The sequence below is a fragment of the Phaenicophaeus curvirostris genome, chromosome Z (genome assembly GCF_032191515.1).
Source record: "Phaenicophaeus curvirostris isolate KB17595 chromosome Z, BPBGC_Pcur_1.0, whole genome shotgun sequence".
In the NCBI taxonomy this organism is placed as follows: domain Eukaryota; kingdom Metazoa; phylum Chordata; class Aves; order Cuculiformes; family Cuculidae; genus Phaenicophaeus; species Phaenicophaeus curvirostris.
The window spans coordinates 1,061,007-1,081,622 of NC_091431.1; the positions used below are offsets into that span (position 1 = coordinate 1,061,007).

The window sequence follows — 20,616 nt, forward strand, 5'->3', positions numbered from 1 at the left end:
ATTTTGTGCCTTTGCATTAGCTCCTCTGAGGCTTCTGTAAGTGCTAAGAATAGGTAAGTTATGGCACTCTCACTTATTAATTAGCAACAACTACAACACAGTCATAGCTCCTTGCACAACATGTATTTTGTACAATAAAGAGGGCTTGCTAACTACACCACAAAAACATTTTTGTATATTCCGTATCAGTCCCTTGCTCGTTAGCCAGTTCCTTTCATGAGGAGCTACTGTTGACCTGCTGTTTTCTACACTGCACTTCTTACAGTATCAATTACCTTGTAACTCTTGAATTCCAATCAAGCTCATGATGTTGAAGATGTTGGCTGGGGGTGAGAAGGGGTGGGGAAATTGCTACTGTTTAAGTTGCCAAATCAATCATCTTTATACAGGTAAATATGAACTGAATAGCTAGCACACTTTCTTTTGTGAAAGCCTGTTTAATTCAAAGCTCCATAGAAAGATCTTTGAAGACAACGTACATAAACATAGCAATGTGATGCGCATGTTCTGTGTACATTAAGCATTCATGAAGCAACTGTGCTTTATTTTGAGTCTGATAGATGGCTGTGTTGATACTTGTGTCCAGGTTATTTAAACATCAAGTAAAACTTGAATTTTTAGGGCACTGCATGGTTGCCTGTGTGTCTTATTTATATTACATGAAAGAGCAAAGCCTTCAGAAACACAGATTCATTTGACAGCACCATCTGGTAAAATCAGGTGTAGTAATGTTTAAAATCCACTTGAGGATACAGCTTCTCCTGATCAACTATTTTTTCCTGGTAGCAGAAAGTTGTGTCTCAGATGGTTCCAGTACATATACATACTATAGTTTTCAGAACCTAAAAATCACCAGAAAGCAGCAGCAGACTATGTAAAATACCAAACGAAACATACAGATGCAGGCTCTTGTTCCGATATTCCTCAGCCCTCTCTTGGTCCTGAGCCAGCTGGAGAGCACAAGGGGATGGGCATGTCGCTGTCCCTCCTCCCAGGATGCCCCATTGCGAGGACCCTTCCCTCGCACAGAGCGTGGAGAAGAGCCCTTGGGGGCTCTGTTCTTGAGGACAGGGAGCAAGGATGCAGCTGCAGGCTGTGGGCTGAAGGCTGGAGCAGGGCAGGTGAGACCCACACCCCAGACGTCTTGGGCAGCCCTCGTCCAACTTGGCCTTTGGGGGTTCTTCTCACCAAGCACTCTGGAATTCTCCACATCTGCTGAGCCCGGATGCACTCTTTGACCTCCCTCCAGCCAAGGAACTTTGCTGCAGCCAGGAGAGCTTCCTCGGATGCCTGTGGAGCAGCAGAAGGTGGGAGATGACACGAGGGCCTGGGCGGGGAGTCTGGGCATCTCTCTTCCCGTGCCTTTGACTGTGGGATGGCGATGGCCTTAGGAAGCTGGGACGTGCCCTGGCCCAAGTGTCTGGGAGCCTCTTGCCTGCATGGCGGCTCAGCCTTGAAATCTGTACCTTGGCCACGCTCGGCGTTTCGTTGCTCAAGTGCAGGAGGAGCGGGACCAGAGCCATTCTCACTTTGCACTTCTTCAGGCTCTTGTCCTTGAGTACCATGCTCTTCATCTGCTCTCTGAAGCACACAATGGCTTGTTCTCTCACCTTGCTGAGCTCCTGGCAGGAAGAAGCAGAGCAGGACTTGAGAACCGATCTGTCTCTGCCCACGGTGAGCTGGAGCGTCACCACGGCTGATGGGAGGGGAGATGCTCCAGGGCTGAATCGGGGTACTGGGGGCGCTGCACAGCTCTGTAGGTGCAACTGAATGGCCCTGGGCTAGGGCAAGGTCCCTCAATGGGCTCTCCAGGCCACCCAGCGCTCCCCACCAGCCCCACTAGGGATGGGCTTCCCCAAAATGGGCTGAGGAGGGGACCGGGCTAGTCCTTGGCGATGCCTGCGGGCCACGTGAGCCCGGCTCAGCCTTTGCCCCGGGCCACACTGCCTGGAGTGATGCAGTTGCGCACCACAGCACAGCTGGGCAGCCACAAGACCCTGACACATCACCCCACCACCTGAGTCCAGCCAACACTGCCTGTTACTGGTGGACACTGGGAGGTACTGGTGCAGACTGGTTATACTGCAGCACTTTCAAGTGCATCTAACTACATGTTGGATCACTAAAAATTAATTACTTGCCTAAACCTCCTTCCCTCTCGACAAACCAAAAACTAACTTATGCTTAGACTTTGCATTAGTAATTTACTTACAGTCAGTACAATCATATATCGCAAGATATGTAATTTCAGCATTTGCTCTTTTGATAAAATTATTTTATGCTAAGTCTTCTTGAAAAAAAAAAAAGCAAGGGCTCTAGCTGTTATCCCTACAATAGTTCACTCTACTCCAAGCTTAGCTGAAGTGCCAGATTGGGCAGCTGATCAAGGTAATAATAAACCAAGCTTACAGTTTCACGTTGGAGAAATAGCTTTCCTGCCACTTTTAAACACAATTTTGCTGAATTTTAATTTCTACTTCTCCTTACCACCATATAAATCTCAGCTACCCCAATCTCAGAGTACTACAACAAATCATGGTTTCAGTGATCACCTCCCATCCTCTCCAATAGCTCCTACATTTTATTTAGTCCAAAGGGTGAACTGTTATCACCAAAACAACATGGAAGTCAGAACTGTCAAATGTCAATTGCTTATTACAGCTAGAGAAAGACAAAAATTCTGAGAACAGAAACATAAATACTTGTTGTCTACATAAACCTTACCAGACACTGCCCCAACATAGTTAAAAGCGTCTTATGTTACTACATGCAGGCTTAATATTCCATCCTTTCAACTGTTTTTTTGTTTCTTATGGAGTAGTCTGGCATAGTCCGCCACCGGTCTCAGGCAGGTTCCAGCAATTCCTCCTAGGGGAAAAAAGTAAACAATGTGAGACCGGACAGAGGTAGCACATAGCTGGATTCCTGAGACTGGTACAAAGTTACAAGGTAAAACCTCAAAATCTACTTTTTAAAGAGCCTCCTTGCAACACAGGCTCTTTGCCCATCTAAGTAAGATTTCAAATCCAAACTACAAGATGATGGCAGTACTAACACTTTCTAGCTGATGGGAATCAATAGACAATTTTGCAGTAGTAACTCAGGCACACACATGTCACTGTATGATAGTTTAAGAGAATAGTAAACTAATAATAGGAAGCAATAATTTTACATTGCAAAACAAGCAGCAGCTCTTAGATACACTACTCAAAGTGGATTACACATTACTCTTTCCAGTGTCCAACAGCTTCATATAAAAATACCACCCATCTTATTCTTCACCCTTGCAAAAACCCCCAGTGCCTCTGGTGTTCAAGGACGGGGATGGATTTCAGAGGTTCATTTTATATTGACAGCCCTGCTGAAATGTTAAGTGTAGCTGTGTTTTTCATGTTGCTCAAGTAGATTTCCACATTTCAATGCACGGAACTTCCTGAATCTAGTATTTTCAAGGGTATTGTGATGAACTTGAAAGAATTTCATCCCTTCACTGAAGATTGCTTCCCCGCAAGGAAACCAACAGTTATGAAGAGCAGAATGATGTAGTGATACACCAGATCTTGTATCACTCAAGTTCACTTTCGTATGAGTGTGTAAACATTCAAGCAAAATACAGAACCATTTTCAGTTTAACCTTTCCAGAAAAGTTACCTGAGTGATTTCTCATAAGGAAATAGCATATATTCTTTACACAACTCCAGATCAACCAGTCTGGTACCTGCTGGCAAAACACTTTCTGACTATTTGTCTTTACGATGGGCAACTATTGGATCACAAACTTCCTTCAGAATTTGACTCAGCTGGGTTTGCAAAGCTTATTTCTTGGCTTAAGACCTTGTGTCGTCTTTGTGAGCAGCTGCCAAACAATTAGTATGCGTTCCCAGAGCTGCAGTCACATCTTGAAAGCTGCTTTTGCACAAACAACACAATTACACAATCTATATTTCTCTAATGTAGTAGTTTGTACAGTACTGTCAATTTCTAGCACAGACAAAAAAACCCCAAAGAATAAATGAAGGCAGTGAAATTGTTTATCATCCCAAAGCATGAATAATCAAAGATATTCATTAACGGATGCCAAATGCCACCCCAATCTGTCCAGAAACTTTTCCATCATTTTCACCTCCTCCAAGTTTTCTTGAATAGCACTTAGTTCTTTCCTCTAGATATCACTGTGCGGCCCTGTGTATCACTACCCTCCTCTTCATTATTTCTCTAGGAGAGCCAAATGAATCAGCAAAACAATAAAAACAATAATGCAGACAAATATACAAAAGATACTACATGTTCTTTTTGGGTTCTGGTACAGAGCTCCTGCATGACATTTACATGAGGCATAATTGCACAGGATGGGTAAGCAGGACATCTTTTACTGGTTTTCTAATCCATTCAGCCTACTCTTCCATCACTGCTGTACTTCCCTATGTTTAAGCAACTAGTCTGTTCACAGTTGTTCATGTCGGCTGCTGTCGATAAAAAAAGGCTCCAATGTTGTTTTTTCACCAGGTAGTACACGAAGTATTCAACAGGAAAATTACTTTCTAGCATGTGGTGTAACAGTGTGACGCTGTGTACTTCACAAGACAAGGAGTCATTTCTTCAGTTTCACTTGACACTGAAGTTTGCATGCTGAATTTTATCTTTGATTTAAGTCTCTATAAATGTGGAGTTTGCTGTCTAGTAGTTTACTCAGTATGGTTTACATCTCTTGTAATGCAGCTAAGTTATAATAATGATTACTCAGTCCTAGATCACTCTTACACATTTCCAACATTGACCAAGAAGTTATTGGCTTCAAAGACTTGGATTACTTGTCATGCCCTTCGGTACCTAGGTTACACAAAAGAGTTTCAACACTGAAGCAATCTTTGATAATACATGTAATTTTATTAATGCCTTGTTTGTACCACTAAATATCACACTGACTTGGACTACTCAACTTTTCAACAAAGTTGGCTTCTCCAAGACCTTACAGTGAAACACTGTTTTGCATGTAAGATTCTGAGCTTTCATGTTTCACCATTCCTTGAACACAGTCCTTGTGTTCTGAACTGCTCCACAGTATCACTCCCAAAAAATAAACATGGAAAAGAACTCTTTTTGGGCACACTGGCAGCCACACACTGCTTTTACTAAGCCACTCATACCAAACTTTTTGCTTTACTTGGCTTTTGTGGATGAGAAGAGAGTCATCAGCCCTACCTTCAATGTTTCCATTCTAATTTCTGCCCTAAAGTCATTCTGCTGAACTACTCTTTCCACAGAAAGTCCGCCTCATAATAAGACAAAGTTCCACAAAGTTCCAGGACACAGCTGCTTGAAAGATTATTTTCACTCACCTCACGAAGGAAGCTGCAGCACAGCTGTGCCATCAGTACTTTGTGCCTTCTTCCTAGATGCCCTTCTCGTGCTCAGAGGCTTTCCCCACATAAGGCCACCTCTGTGAGCTTCTGAACTACCCGCAAAACACACTAGGACTCTGTAAGAAGTGTTCACAGCATAAGCATTCCGGCAGGAACAGCCCCTGCTGTCCCCAAGGTAAGAGCTGCTGCTGCTACCAATATTAAAGTATGCTTTACGCTTTCAAAAGTGCACTGAAGAAAGGCTATTCCATGTGCACCAAAAGAGTAGAATACATTATTATCCAACAGCAAATATTACTGCAGAGGGATTCCTTTTATATCTTTCTAAGCCCAGACAGAAATAACAAAAAGGCAAATGCACAAAGGCAAAACATATTTTTCCCATTAAAAAAGATTTCCATCTTTTCTGTAGCAGTCTTCTAAACCTGTAAATTTCTTTCTGCAATAGAAAAACTACACCGCACTACAGGACTGTGAAATGCTATGTACCAATTAATTGCAGCACAGACATAAAAAATTATGATAAACAAGACAGCTAACAATGCTCAAAGTGGCAATTATAAATTTAGTTCTTCCTCATTTAAAAACTCTCAGATTCTTAATTTTAAAAGACTGAAGCAAAAATACTATGGAAATACTTCAACCTTACCTTTTCTACAGATTTTTTTTTTTGTCCTTGCAAAAACACAGAGAATAAAGGTAAAAACCCCAGCTCTTTAAACTGTTTGAGCAAGATTTTCTGTTTGCCTTTTTTGACACCACATTCATTCTGGACAGAAATGAATGGGCAACACAAAGGCAAAAGTTCAAGTATTAGAACTCATCACCTCTGCAAAATTAAATTAACAGCATATGAAAAATACATTCATCAACAGGCAGATGCTTAAAAATTCCCAAGTAAATAATGTTTTAAACAGGTAAGTATTTAATAAAATCCAAGCAAACCATGCTCTTGGGACATCCTGTGGTCATGCCGTTGCTTGATTAGGCCACTGACAAACTTTCACTTCCATCTGAAAGAGGAAGAGTGACTAAGATAGACTAACAGTCCAACGGCCTAACAAAATACACTTGAAATAATTGCCCAGTTTCAAAGAAGACAGCGAAGTCCACTCCCCGCCAAAACCCACCAACCTGTCATGTCTATCAGCCCACTTATAAGATTACAGCCTATTGTGTAAATTCCAGCCGCCTGCTACAGCCATGAGGAACAATGCGGAAACCTATTCACACCTCAGAAAACTGGGTGCAGGTGACGGTCTGTGACGCCCCACTCATCTTTTCCAGATAACAGAAAAAGCTTTCCTTTAAAACAGGTAGTTCTGCTATCTAGGGATATGGTCAGGTTGGATGGGGCTCTGAGCAACCAGACTGAGTTGAAGATGTCCCTGCTCACCACAGGGTGGCTGGACTGGGTGACCTCATGGTCCCTTCCAAGCCAAAGCGCTCTGTGACTCTGTGGTGCATTGAAGACTATGCAGTGCTGGCCATTTAGCACAATCCTACCCAAAGCAGCTCAGCATAAACCACCGCATCTACAAATAAAAAACCTCACTCTTCCAAAACAGACTTCCAAGCCTGCAGCCCCTTCCTGTTCCTGGCCCGCTGCAGCCTGACCTACCTCTGGCCACTGCTAGCCGAGGCTGTTCAGGGACAGGGCTGTTGATGCCATTGGCTCCTTCCCAGCAGGCAAATCACCAGTGGGGGGCAATGGGCTTGCTCCCTACCACCAGTGCGCGCCATCCCTGCTCCCCGCCTGTCACACCTGCTGCCCACCAGCCATGGCCGCTCTGTGCCCGTCATCCCCGCTCTCCACCCCACCTGCCATCTGCAATCCCCATTATCCCTCCTCTGCACCATCCCTGCTTGCCACTCCTGCTACCTGCTGCCCATCACCGCCGCTCCTTGCCTGCCATCCCTGCTCCACGCCCACTGCCCTTGCTCCTTGCCCTCTATTCCCATTTCATGCCCACCACTCACTCCCTCACCCTACCTGCTGTCGCCACTCTGTGCTATTCTCACTCCCCGGCACCCTAGTTCCCCATCGTTCCCACCCTGTATCATACCCTCTGCCCACCATCCATGCTGTGGCACCCCTGCAGTGCACCAACCCCATTCCGCATCGTCTGTGCTCCCCACTGCCACCCCCTACTCCCTGACGTTCACTCTTCCATGCCACTCTCTCCAACCACACCCACGTCCCACCAACCCCGCTCCATGCCAAGCCCCTCTGTTTGCCACCCTGCTCCCCACCCCACGCCACCCCTGCTGCCCATTACCCCGCTCCCCACCACACCACCCCCTGTGGTCCATCATCTTGGCTCCCCTCCAAGCCACCCCAGGTGCCCCATTCCCCTCCGCACCTCTCTGGCCTCCCTCTACATCATCCCCTGCTCCCCCAAACTCCAGTCCCCCCCAGTGCCAAGCACCCCACTCCCCTTCAAGCCAAACCCCTGCTGCCCATCACCCCACTCCCCTCTGTGCCACCCTGGCCCCTCTACAAACCACTCCATCCCAGCTCCCCTCCATGCCAACCCCTGCTGCCCATCACCCTGCTCCCCTCCGTTCCACCCCAGCTCCCGTCCACATCAGCCCCTGCTGCCCATCACCTGACATCCCACCACGCCACCCCGACTGCCCACAACCCCGCTCCCCTCCAAGTCACCCAGCTCCCCTCCACACCTCTCTGCTCACCCTGTCACCTCCCCTCCCCTCCAAACTACCCCACCCTGGCTCCCCTCCATGCCAAACCCCTCTACCCACCTCCCCCTTCCACGCCCCACCCCTGCGGCCTAGCACCCTGCTCCCCACCCCGTCACATCGATCCCCTCCCCGCCACCCAGGTCTCCTCCCTACCACCCCCGGGTCCCCTCCCCGCCACCCAGGTCTCCTCCCTACCACCCCCGGGTCCCCTCCCCGCCACCCAGGTCTCCTCCCTGCCACCCCCGGGTCCACTCCGTGTGCCCCCGGTCCCCTCCCCGCCGCTCCCGCCATGCTGCCGGAAGAGACCTTCCTCGCCCCGAGGCTCCCAGCCAGCCTCTGGGGGGATGAACCAACTCCGCTCAAGGAAAGGGGGGGAGGCGAGCCGTGCGCCGGTTCCTCCAGCACCGTGGAGGCCGCCTGAAAGATAACCCACAAAGACGCGGGCACACTCTCAGTTGTTTCCAGAAGGCGGATTGTCAAGCGGGAGAATCCGGCGGGAGCGAAAAGGTTAGTTCTGAGTTAACACCGCCCTTTTCCCCCCCTACGCGAACGCGGTGATGGAAGCGCCCCAGGCGGGGGCCGCGCGACCTGCACGCCTGCAGCGCCCCCTGGCGGCCGCCGCGGGCAGCGCAGCGGGGGGCTCCCTGCGCCCCCGGGAGCGGCAGGAGGGGCGCTCGGGGCCGGGGTGGGGGGGCGCGGCGGTGGGCTCTGCGGCGGCCGGGTGCCCCTCAGGGCTCTGCGCTGGCACCAGTGCTGCTTAATATCTTCATCACGGATATAGACAGTGAGATCGAGCGCGCCCTCAGCAAGCCTGCAGGTGACACCAAGCTGAGTGGTGCAGGTGCCACACCAGAAGGATGGGATGTCATCCAGAGGGACCTGGACAGGCTGGAGCAGTGGGGCTGGGAGACCCTCATGAGGTTCAACAAGGCCACGCGCAAGGTCCTACGCCTGGGTCGGGGCAATCCCCGACTTCAGTACAGGATGGGGGATGATGTGACTGAGAGCTGCCCTGCAGAGAAGGACTTGGGGTGCTGGTCGGTGAGAAGCTCAACGTGAGCCAGCAATGTGTGCTCGCAGCCCAGAAGGCCAAATGTGTCCTGGGCTGCATCCAAAGCAGCGTGGCCAACAGGTTGAGGGAGGGGATTCTGACCCTCTATTCCTCTCTTGTGAGACCTCATCTGGAGTGTTGTGTCCAGTTCTGGAATCCTAAACATAAGAAGGGAATGGAGCCATTGGAACAGATCCAGAGGAGGCTACGAAGATGATCAGAGGGCTGGAGCACCTCCCGTACGAGGACAGGCTGAGAGAGTTGGGGTTGTTCAGCCTGGAGAAGAGAAAGCTCTGAGGAGACCTTATAGAGACCTTGTAGTACCTGATGGGGCTACAAGAAGCTGGGGAGGGACTATTCACAAAACCTTGTAGTGATAGGACGAGGGGGAATGGGAATAAACTGGAGAGGGGCAGATTTAGACTAGACATGAGGAATAATTTCTTCACAATGAGAGTGGTGAGACACTGGCCCAGGTTTCCCAGGGAAGCTGTGGCTGCCCCATCCCTGGAGGTGTTCAAGGGCACGTCAGATGGGGCCTGGCACAGCCTGATCCAGTGGGAGGTGCCCCTGCCCATGGCAGGGGGCTGGAACTGGGTGATCTTTGAGGTGCCTTCCAACCCAAACTATTCTATGATACTGTGATTCTGTGATTCTGTATGTTTAATTATCTCGTCTTATAAATCTGTCTTATATTGAGAGATAATACGCAGACTATCTCCAGACATGGATAAATAACCTGAAAGGATAGACACTTTCTTAGAGAGGCAAGAATCTATTGTTATGCTTAATTGTCTAGGAAAGGAAGAGATTGTTTGTTATAAGTTTTGTTGATAGGAATGGTTGGACTTGATGATCCGGTGAGTCTCTTCCAACCTGGTTATTCTATGGTTCTATGATTCTGTGATAAGTTGCTAACCTATTATATTTGAATATTAGGTATAGTTTTTGTGATTTTATCACTAAAATATAGGATTAGCTTGAATAATAACTTTTAGCTTGCCTGTGCCTGGATACTTGCATAAGGAACTTTAACAAGGTTGCAGTTAAAAAGAATGGGAAAGACTGTGACTGTATATAATTAAGCCAAATAACAAGGACTTAGTGCAATGATAAGAAAAAGAAGAACCAGCTATGACCAGCAACCTTGAAGAGGTGCCCAAGGAGTCTAAGAGCATGTGCAAGAAGGAGAGTTGAAAAGTTCAGCTTTGAGGGAGATCTATGGCCTTCATCCAGAGACCCCTGAATGAGACCCCCAGAGGGCAAAGCGTGTGCGCCAAGGGGAGGAAACTAACTAAATTCCAGGAACTGGTTATAATAGACAGACATGTTCCAGGAAAAGTGGTGGATATGCGTGCATTGACTGTTTACAGCCCTTGTGAATGGTATGGGAAGTTGCACACATATTAGGTGGAGCGATCCCCTGCATGCCCAACGTCACATTAGAGGAAACCTTACTTAGTAGTCAAATAGGCGTTGATTATTGAGTCTGGCTTTTCACGGCATCCCTTCACCTTTGCTGCAAAGGCTTTGTCCTTTTCAATGTTTTACCAGTGAATAAATGTTTCTAACAAAATTGATACCAAAAATGCCAGCAAATTAAACTCTCTAAGACTCATTTTGGAGTTTTAGAAAGTGAGCATCCTTTATCAGGGATGGGCAACACGAAGCAATGATCTCCATTTGAAGTGTCCCTACAAGTGGTCACTGAATCATAGAATCACAGAATGGTTTGGGTTGGAAGGGACCTTCTAGTCCAACCCCTCTGCCATGATCAGGGACACCTTACACTGAATCAGCCTGCTGAAAGCCCCATCCGACCCAGCCTTGAGCACTTCCAGAGATGGGACTTCCCCAGCTCTGGGCAACCTGTTCCACTGCCTCCCCACCTTCCTTATAATAAATGTCTTTGTTATATCCAATCTTGATCTACCCTCTTTTAGTTTAAAACCACTGTCCCCTGTTCTGTCATACAGTCCCTGTTAAAAAGCATCTCTACAACTTTTTTTTTAAGCTCCTTTTAAGTATTGAAAGGCTGGGGTCTCTCTGGAGCCTTCTCTTCTACAGGCTGAACAACCCCAAGTCTCAACCCTTCTTTACAGAAGAGATGTTTCAGCCCTTTGACCATATTTGGGGCCCTCCTCTTTAGCCTCTCCAACAAGTCCATGTCTTTCCTGTGCTGGGGGCCCCAAGGCTGGACACAGGGCTCCAGATGGGGTTTCACCAGAGTGAAGCAGAGGGGCAGGATCACCTCCCATGGTCTGCTGGCCGTGCTGCTTTGGATGCAGCCTGGGACACAACTGACCTTCTGGGCTGTGAACACACATTGTTGTCCAGCTTTTCATCCACCAGTACCCCCAATTCTTTCTTCTCTGGTCTCAATCTTGTCACCCCCCCAGTCTGCTTTGATAGGTGGACTTGTGTACCTCACACATGATAGGAATGGGTGGACTCAATGATCCAGTGGGTCTCTTCCAACCTAGTTATTCTATGATTCTATGAACCTCATGAAGTGCAAAGTCCTGCACTTGGCCTTGATGACGACCTTCATGAAATTCACACGGACCCACCACTTGAGCCTGTCCTGGTCCTGCTGGATGGCATCCCATCCCTCAGTCCTGTCAGCTTGGTGAGACCTGCAAGATTGCTGAAACAATCGGATACCATAAGAAAACAGTGACCAAAGTGACTTTCATATTATATAGACATGGGTTAGGCCTGTCAGTCACAAATGCCCTGGTACTTCTCTTTACTGCACAACTTACAAGACAGTGAAAATAATCAGTGGAACAGTTTACAAAGGAGAGGAAGTGATGATACATAGCCAGATTTGGGTTTTTTTAATCTGATTGATTTAGTCCAGTCAGGGCTATGATTTTTCAGAAAGCGATGATATTATCCACAAAGGTTTGACTTCATGTCAGGCACTCCTGTGGCCTCTATTCGAGGTGATCATAGTGAATCTGAATTCTTGATCTCTGAATCTATTAACATTTTATTTTTTATAACTGTTCTTATGAAACAAGGACATGCTAAATTGAGGGTATAATTAACAATAATTCTTAATTATCTAGTGGATTAAAATCTCTTTAACTTGCTGTCACTTCTAAGTATGTAGGAGCTTTAACAGAAGGTGCTTGCGAATTGTGCTTTGACAGATTAAGACGTTGCTGTCCCAGCAGTCTGCCTTGTGGTTCCACTGCAGATTACTGTACATGCTGCATGGTTGGCAGCAACTCATTAACTGCTCTGATACAAATCTCTGTTGTGGCTCCTGTGTCCTTTTATAGAGAATCTGAGCTAAACCGCTGACCGGCAGCATGTACTGGCTGAGGTAGTCCAGTCTGTCAGTGTAGTCACAGGGTATGTGTGGAGAGAACTTGACTCTGCAGTGGTTAAGATTAGTAAAGCTTACCTACCTAGTGAAAGACCTGGGAGTTGAGACACTCAGCCTTTTTGGCTTTGAAATTAGTAGTGAGACATTGTTTTCTGTTTGGTTCCCTAAAGATGCGATTAATGATTTAATCATTTAACTTATTTGCTTTGTGCCAGTTGGTGATATTTTTTGAGTTGTTTTCAGCCGTATTTGTCAAAAGGGTGTGGGAATACTGAGTTCTTGGAGGATTTGTGAAAAAGCACTGGCTGACTGGCCAGAAAACCCACCAAGTGTTGCATGCAGTACTTGTCATCCTACCAAATGAAGAAAGCATGGGGGGGAGTAGTGGTTATGTCTATACTCACTGATGCATACTTCTCCACAATTTTATTTTAAAGCCACAAAGACAGACTGTGAGTGGCATAGTGTTCTTCCAGCAGCGAGATGCCTGTGTCTGTAAGTAGGTGTGGACAGGAGTTGCACTTCCAGCTCTACTGATCAGCCTAGAACCCAGCACTGAAGTGCGCCTTGCCAGCTACCTTAACTGAGGTTTTCCATTTCTCTTTAAATATTGTTGAGCATCTCCTGAGCATGCACAACAGGCCTCTTCTTATCACTGAAGTGCCTTATCAGACCTGAGAATATTTCTGAGAAATTATCACTGGAAGAGACTCTTAAGACTTTTGCTGGCATTGAGTTTAGTTCTATAAAGTACTGCACAGCAGCAGTGATTTCTTATTCACTCTTATTTCTTATTTTCACAGTCAAATTCAACAGTTGGCAGGTGACATCCTCAGACAGGGGTTCCTCCCATCCTGGAAATGTCATGCCAAATTACATTAGCTTCTTATGCATTTACCTCTATGTGAAAGGGAGAGTGAAGTTAATAATACAACCCAATTCAATATTCAGTCTCACTCTGCAAGGACAGACCAGTAGAAACAGTTCTGGTTCTTCAGCACTTCCAGAAGTCGTTGATTTCCTGGGACACTAATAAGCAGTCAAAATGTGAATCTGTAATAAATGTTTTGTTCCACAGTTTCTGGGTGTGTCCTTAGTTTTCCATTCCAAATTCCAACGCTAGCCTGTAAGTTTATAATTCCTCATTGTGCTTTCTTCAGCAGAAAAACCAGTTCCTGCCCTTCATGGCTTGTGGTTTCTTGCTCCTGTTCCCAGCATCAATTAGCTGCTCCATGAGTTTTGCCAGAGCCAACATGCCACAAAACAGGTCACTGAAACTATCAGGACTCCTAAAACCCCCAAGTTATTTGGCTTCAGGTGCCATGAAAATGTGCAATATGTAGAAGAAAATAAAGTAAACATAAATCGTTAATCATAAGTTTAGTAGAGCCAAGGAAGGTTAGAGTTTAACATAATGCATTTGGTTTTGGGATGTGTATTGCACAGAAAGCTTGCACACTCACCTATTTTCTTCCTTTTTCCTCATACAGAATAAGGGTCTTCTGTGTACACAATATGTTAGTGATATTACAGGAAAGCCTAACCCAAGCTGCTAAAGATCATGTCTCGAGGTAAATGAGTGGAGCCTGAAATAGCCCTAAAGGGCTTTGTAAGCAGTGTAATGTAATTAATGTGACTTTGCAGCTGCCTTGTCTTGAGTGGTTTGGAGCACTTTCAACACCAGGCTCCCTGCCTCCCTTCACTGAATTCCCACCAAAGTTGCAGGGTGTGATTCCTTGGCTTTCTGTCTGCTTCATTTCTCTATTTTTTTCCAGCATCCCACCAGAGGTCAGTGCAATGCCGAGGAATACAGACAGGGCGGTGATGCCAAGTTTCTGCTAGTTGCTAGGATCATAGGAATTAAAGAGTGCAGCAGTGTATCTTATCTTTTGTCAGTACCAGTTGAATTAAGGGGAGGGTATGAAACTGGCAACAGGTCAATGTGAAACTGCTTGTAGATGGTGAGACTTTTAGAGGTTGACTAAGCTCCAAAAGCCTGAAATTTGCTATGTTTCAAAGGGTGTTATTATCAATTACCCAGGTATTCTGGAAAGCCAAGGAAATGACCAGGTCTTGCTAAGCTCTTGTCTCGGTGCTCTTCATTGGGTTAACAAAGGTCACAGTCTATTTGCAGTTTGAATGAGAATATAGTTTGTTTGATATTCAGTTTCTCACTTTTTATTCAGTTGTATGCTCTTGTATTGTGAGGCAGAATAAAAAAGTTCCCATGATTTGTGCCTTTGTTGTTATGAGTTTTACAAGTTTTCCATGGAAGAAAGGTGCACTTGTCTTGCAGATTCTCTTTTTCATTATTCTTCTTATTTTTTTCTTGATCTTATTAGGAGATAATCCTGCCTGATTTGAGGTAGAATGCCTGTTAATGGCATACAAAATTCCACCTGAATCTGTAGAAGTGGTAGATTATTTTCGTTATAGTCTCATCTGCCATTCATTAAAAGACAGTTTCCCTTCCTTTTCCTAATAGCACATGTTCATTGAATAAAGGTCTTGGCTGGGCTACTGTGGCACAGTAGTTTCCTTCAGAACTGATAATATTAGTTGGAAACATTTTAGGAATCCTAGCCAAGAAGTTTTTTCTCCAATGTACTTTACTTTTATTTGTTGTTACTGAATATGTTTGACATTGTATTTGTCTTTTGAGCTGGCTTGTGCAGGCTCTTCTAATGTTCCTCGTAGCTTCTGTTTGATAGCCTGAATAACTAAGCACTGTAAGAATTCTGTTAAATGTGTGATACTTTTTTATTTCAGAAATTTCTAAAGCCGCTCTGTCTCATCAGTCTTCATCTGGTGGATTGCATTTGGAGCTTATTTCCTCAGGATGAAGAGTTTTTCCTTCTTATTCTGTGATTTCCCACACTGTGAACAAGGCAATGGACTAGGTTGTCCAGGAAAAAAAAAAAGAGAGATTTTGAGCAAGTGTATTTTACCCTCTGTGATGTGAATCCACCAACTGCCTCTTTCTTTTGTGGTACTACTAGCACTGAAGATTTGGCAGAAACAAGTACAAGAAGTACTTAATGGAGTCTCAGACAAATCAGTTAGTAGACCAGATTTTCAGGCAGTCTGAACATTCCCAGAAGAGGATTCATTTACTAATGCATGAATCTGGGTGTCAGTGCCACATCACATACTGTGCCCTTAGCTATGCTTTAAGGCTAGCATATTTCTGCAGATAGATAGAAATAATTCTCACTGAAAAAGACACAGAAAGTTTTTATGGGAGTTGCTTGGTGCAGAGATCTTGCAGCAGCATACTCTATTTGCTCCTGAGTGAAGAAGAAAATTTGAAGCAGTTGCAGGAAAATGGTGAGTTAGTCCCTGGCTTGAAGTGTCCCTAATTCTGCTCAGCAACTTGGTGTGAACTGCTCAGCTGTGCTGTGGAACTGGCAGATGAACCTGCCCCAGCTTCTTCTTGTGAGAATGCAGCCTTTGTGAAGCCAAAGGGTTGTTAATTTTGTGTAGGAGGACTCACTCATTCCAGGGCAAGAAGTTTTGGGTGTATGTTGGCCCTCTCTTGCTCTGTGTATGGTGTATGTACTACACTTCTTTTGGAAAAGTGAACTCTAGTTCTTGATACATTCACACATTCTAGAAATAGCTTTTACTTTATAAACATTAGCTAACGTAAACATACACCCAGTCATCCATGCCTGCATTGTTATGGCTTTGAACTGCTTATTTCTTGTGGAGAAGCTCAGTTAAGGTGGGCACTCAGTAAACATAACAACTGGGTTTTTTTTCCCCTACATTACCACTGCGCTGTAGTGGCAGTACTGGTTGGTTTGGGTCTTTTTTTCAGGTTAGTTTGTGAAAGTAGTTTTCATCTTCCTACGGAAGTTCATTCTTATTATGGCACTTTGCTTGCTAGCCAGAAGTAGTATATTCAGTTTATTTGGCACTGTTTAAGTTTGAAATATGTCTTGTAGGCTTTGCTTGAGCCCTTTTTTTCTCTTTTCTTGGAATAAATTGTTGCCCTGTGGAAATGGGGAGGACAACTTTGAGAAAGGTGACATTATCTTGACTTATCTTCAGGGCACGTTTGGTTTGTAGTGTCCCTTGGGCAGGTCCAGGGCTATCTACTTATTTCTTCCCTGTTCTTCACTTTCTAGTGAAAACAGATGGAAGAGATCCCAGGTTTGTCGTACAGAAAAGGCCTTGTCTAGTCTTGTCCAGTTATTCAAGGGAGGGCATCTGGGTACTTAAATTACCAGTCAATTTTCGTGGCAAATGTGGTCCATACATAATCTTGGCTCATCTGGCTTTGTCAGAAGGGAACCCATAGTTGTGTTGCAGAGCAATGCATCGGTGTTCTGCCTTTTGGTTCCATACAGGTTTAAGAGGTTGTTGCAATTCCCTCTACACTCACTGTGCTGCCTGCATTTTTCACCCTGAAAAGGGTGCTGGCATCATTCCTGTAAGAGCTGCTGTCTATACACAAATGACTTATCTTGTAAGTCACTGTACCTCTGGGTCACTGGAAAGCAGGGGAAAGGGAAGAATAGGGGGGTGCAGAACAGATGCACAAAGTTAACAAAAGACACTTTAATTCTTCCATCTTGCCTTTTCTATAGTGTTTTGACATTTTTGGTCTTCATGTTTTTATTCCAGAAGTTCTTAATCCTGATGTGCTTAGGAATTGCTTAATTTGGACAAATAAGGAAATAAATTATGCCCTTTTAAACAGAGAAAAATTTGATGCATACCTTGTTTGCCTGATGGTCAGTTTTTCTAATCAACGAGCAGTGATTTTTTTTTTTTTTCCTAATGGTAGTAGTGAACCCTACTTGTCATTCTCTGACCAGAATAAAGCAGTTATGCTTTCTTCTACTTCTATGGTAGATCTGATGCTTCCAAGAAATCTGGAATAAATCAGTGATAATTCCTGTAGGATTCTTCAAAAAGAGGCAGCTAGGTACAGGCTGCAACTGCCAGAACAATTCATGCATCTTGTTACTTGCTTCCACAGAGCCCTCAGGAAAGAGGGCAGTTGGAAGAAAACTACAGGCTGGAGAAACTGCCTTGGCTTGCTACAGTTATGGCACAGGACTGGAAAACGGTTTAATCCATACATTTTTCGTCCTTCTTTCTTCTTCCCCTACTTCTGCCATGCACTTCTGTAATATTCTTCGATGACTATCGATCTTTTGTGTGTTTCAGTCTGATTTAATATATTCTTCCTGAGTAGGATGTAAAATCTCAGGAGATTTTTATTTTTTAAATGGCATAATTATCTCACTCAGAGAATGAAATATTCAGTTGTGAGACCATGCAATAATGGAGAAATAATGTTATCTTCTGGTGGTAAAATGCAGCATTAACGTTAACTAACACTAATCACTAACTTTCACCATTGCAGTTTCACTGGAAAGATGTGTTGGCCTGACATAGGCTAAAATAATCAGAGCTTTTCGTTCATTCTTTGATTGCACATCCTGTTTAATTAGGAAATTGCAGACTAGAAGATCCTTTCAGGCTGCAATAAGAAAAATGTTGGTATTAATCTACAATATTTGTCCCATTCAGTAAGAGCAATTATGAGCTATGAATTATGAATGATAAATTACACACTGTGGTACTGCAACACAAATGGGTTTTCAATTCTTGTCCCATGTATATGAAAACCTCCATAGCTTTATTCACCAGGATAATGGGATGCAAGTATTCACTCATCCTTGAGAGCTATTGGCTTTAACTTAGAGTAGAGCAGCCGCTGGTCACAGGTGTCTGTTCTGTAGAAGACGTTTGTCTTCAGGACCATTGAGGACACATCCAGCTGCGATGCAGGCATGCACATTGGATGCATGGCAGGCCGAGCCAACTTGTGGTCTGTATCCCTCAAATTCCCACTTATCCTTACAGAAATGCCTTATTGCTGGGGTAAATGCAGTGCCCAAGCTCTGGACAGGGAAGCATAAGGCTTTTGATGTAGCCTTTCTATTGACCATTATAGGTAGCTCGCGCTCAAAATACTGAAGATTTTCTGTGCCCATTCTGAAAATTTTTGACTCTTCCTTTGCAGGGTAGAGACAGACAGGCTTCAAAGCCAAGGGCTGTATGATATCACTAGTAAACTCAGTATTGTGGAGTCTATATTCCTCTGTGGATCTGACCTCTGGTCAGCCAAGTATTGAGTCAGCACTGAGATGCATTAAGACCTGTGCATGTAACTCGATATGGGCATGAAGCTGAAAGTCTTTTGGAGCACCCTGATATCCAAATGAAAAACAGTTTCCAAGCATAGATGTCACTATTTCACTATTTTCATTGGCCTGTTAATCACTATGTAGCGCTGGCTTTGCTTGCCAATATGTACTTGCTGTATCACTCAGACTTCTCAAGGGAGGACTCTGCTGTTACCTGGTCAGGTTCAAATTTGTCATTTAAATGTTTAGAGTAAATGCATATTTCCAGACTTGGCATATAATTCCAGAGGGGTGTTGTGTTAACCATCTCAGCTGCTTAAAATCTAGAATATATGTTGCTACTCTGGAAGTTTCCCTCTAAACTGGCAACCAGATAATGGCATTTTGAGATAGTAATTTGCTGAGGATCACACTTACTTCAAACTTAGAAACTGTGCACTCTCCAGGAAGTGACTATGGAAACGGTTTTATTTCTCAGCAGATCTGCTCACTGGATTCATAGAATCATGGAATGGTTTGGGTTGGAAGGGACCTCAAAGATCACCCAGTTCCAACCCCCCTGCCATGGGCAGGGACACCTCCCACTGGATCAGGCTGTGCCAGGCCCCATCTGACGTGCCCTTGAACACCTCCAGGGATGGGGCAGCCACCACTGCTCTGGGCAACCTGGGCCAGGGCCTCCCCACCCTCATTGTGGAGAAATTGTTCCTCATGTCTAGTCTAAATCTACCCCTCTCCAGTTTATTCCCGTTCCCCCTCGTCCCATCACTACAGAGTTTTGTGAACAGTCCCTCCCCAGCTTTCTTGTAGCTCCCTTCGTGTACTGGATACAGCATAGGATAAACAAGGATTAACCAACTTTTCCTCCTGCCAACCTTGGAGTCAGCTTGTCTAAAAGGAATACATCGAATCTTCTTTTTTTACATTCTTCATGGAGTTGCTTACTGAGTACTAACTTTCATAAGTCCTTTGACAACAATGGGTTTCCATGTTCCTGCACAAAGGCAAAATCTCCCTTGCCCAATGTTTGTTATCAAGATCATATGCAAGCAGGAATTAACTCAACTTGCTTTTTAAATCCCATGCTAAATTTGGGCTTGCCAGATATTATTTCGTTTTAATGTGGACACACCGACATGAAAGTTCCAGGAGAATAAGAAATACAGAATGCCCAATACACCCATCTAAGAGACACAAGCGAAAAATAATGTTATGCATTATTCTTTCTATATGGAGCTTGAGGAGACAAACTGGAATAGCTCTGTTACAACTGATACATTTGAGAGGTGAATGCTTTTACCAGCCACAGACAGCCGTTGTGCTTCTTTGTGACATATTTAAACACCACACCTTGCCTTAGTATCCTTCTCAGGTTTCCACTCCTATATACAGTCTGTCGTCCTGGCAGCTGGGAGCTCATGGACTTCTTTTCTCTTGCCACTGAAGTTTGGCACAAAAGTCACTAGGTGTTGTGTGAAAGAAGCATATGGTGTCACTGTAGTCGAGGAGGGATTCCTTGTGGAAGTATTACATCATATGGAAGCAGGTTGGGGTTTTTTTTCTTTTTTTTCTTTAATTGTTATTTTTGCTTTATTGAAACTGACACGTCAGTCTGCAAGCCGGCACCTTGCCGCTCCAGCAGATGGGCAGGAACGTAAGTAGCCAAGAGAACAGTTCTGTATACATCACAAATGTTTGATGGTCTGGTTCTCAGAAAGAGCTGTCACTGTAGTTCTTCATAGGGAACTTCCTTGGCATATGGCTATAAGGGAGATAGTTTATTATCACTCAATTACTTGCTAAAACAAGCTACCAAAGCTAGTGTGCAATAAAGTTGCTGGAGTTTTTCCTCTAAGGAATAGGAGGCAGAATGTCTGCAGTCCCCAAAAAATCTTTGTGTTTATGTGTTTGTGTGAAAGAAAGACTGCCATGAAAAGCTAAAGACAAGCGGTGTCCTGTGCCTGAAATGCAGCTGAGTAGCTTAAAAGGATTATAGTT

General features: G+C 44.8%; 1 long non-coding RNA gene and 1 other non-coding gene across 2 annotated transcripts; both read right to left on the reverse strand.

The window, feature by feature from the left end:
* Positions 1-613: 613 nt before the first annotated feature.
* Positions 614-7,562, reverse strand: LOC138733364 (uncharacterized). Its single transcript, XR_011339407.1, has 7 exons — positions 6,985-7,562; positions 6,309-6,376; positions 5,340-5,479; positions 3,652-3,981; positions 2,725-2,868; positions 1,467-1,622; positions 614-1,290 (listed from the first exon to the last, which is right to left on the reverse strand). It is a non-coding gene; the product is annotated as an uncharacterized lncRNA (long non-coding RNA).
* Positions 6,032-6,164, reverse strand: LOC138733763 (small nucleolar RNA SNORA13). The gene has a single exon (XR_011339455.1). It is a non-coding gene; the product is annotated as a small nucleolar RNA SNORA13 (small nucleolar RNA).
* Positions 7,563-20,616: the final 13,054 nt, after the last annotated feature.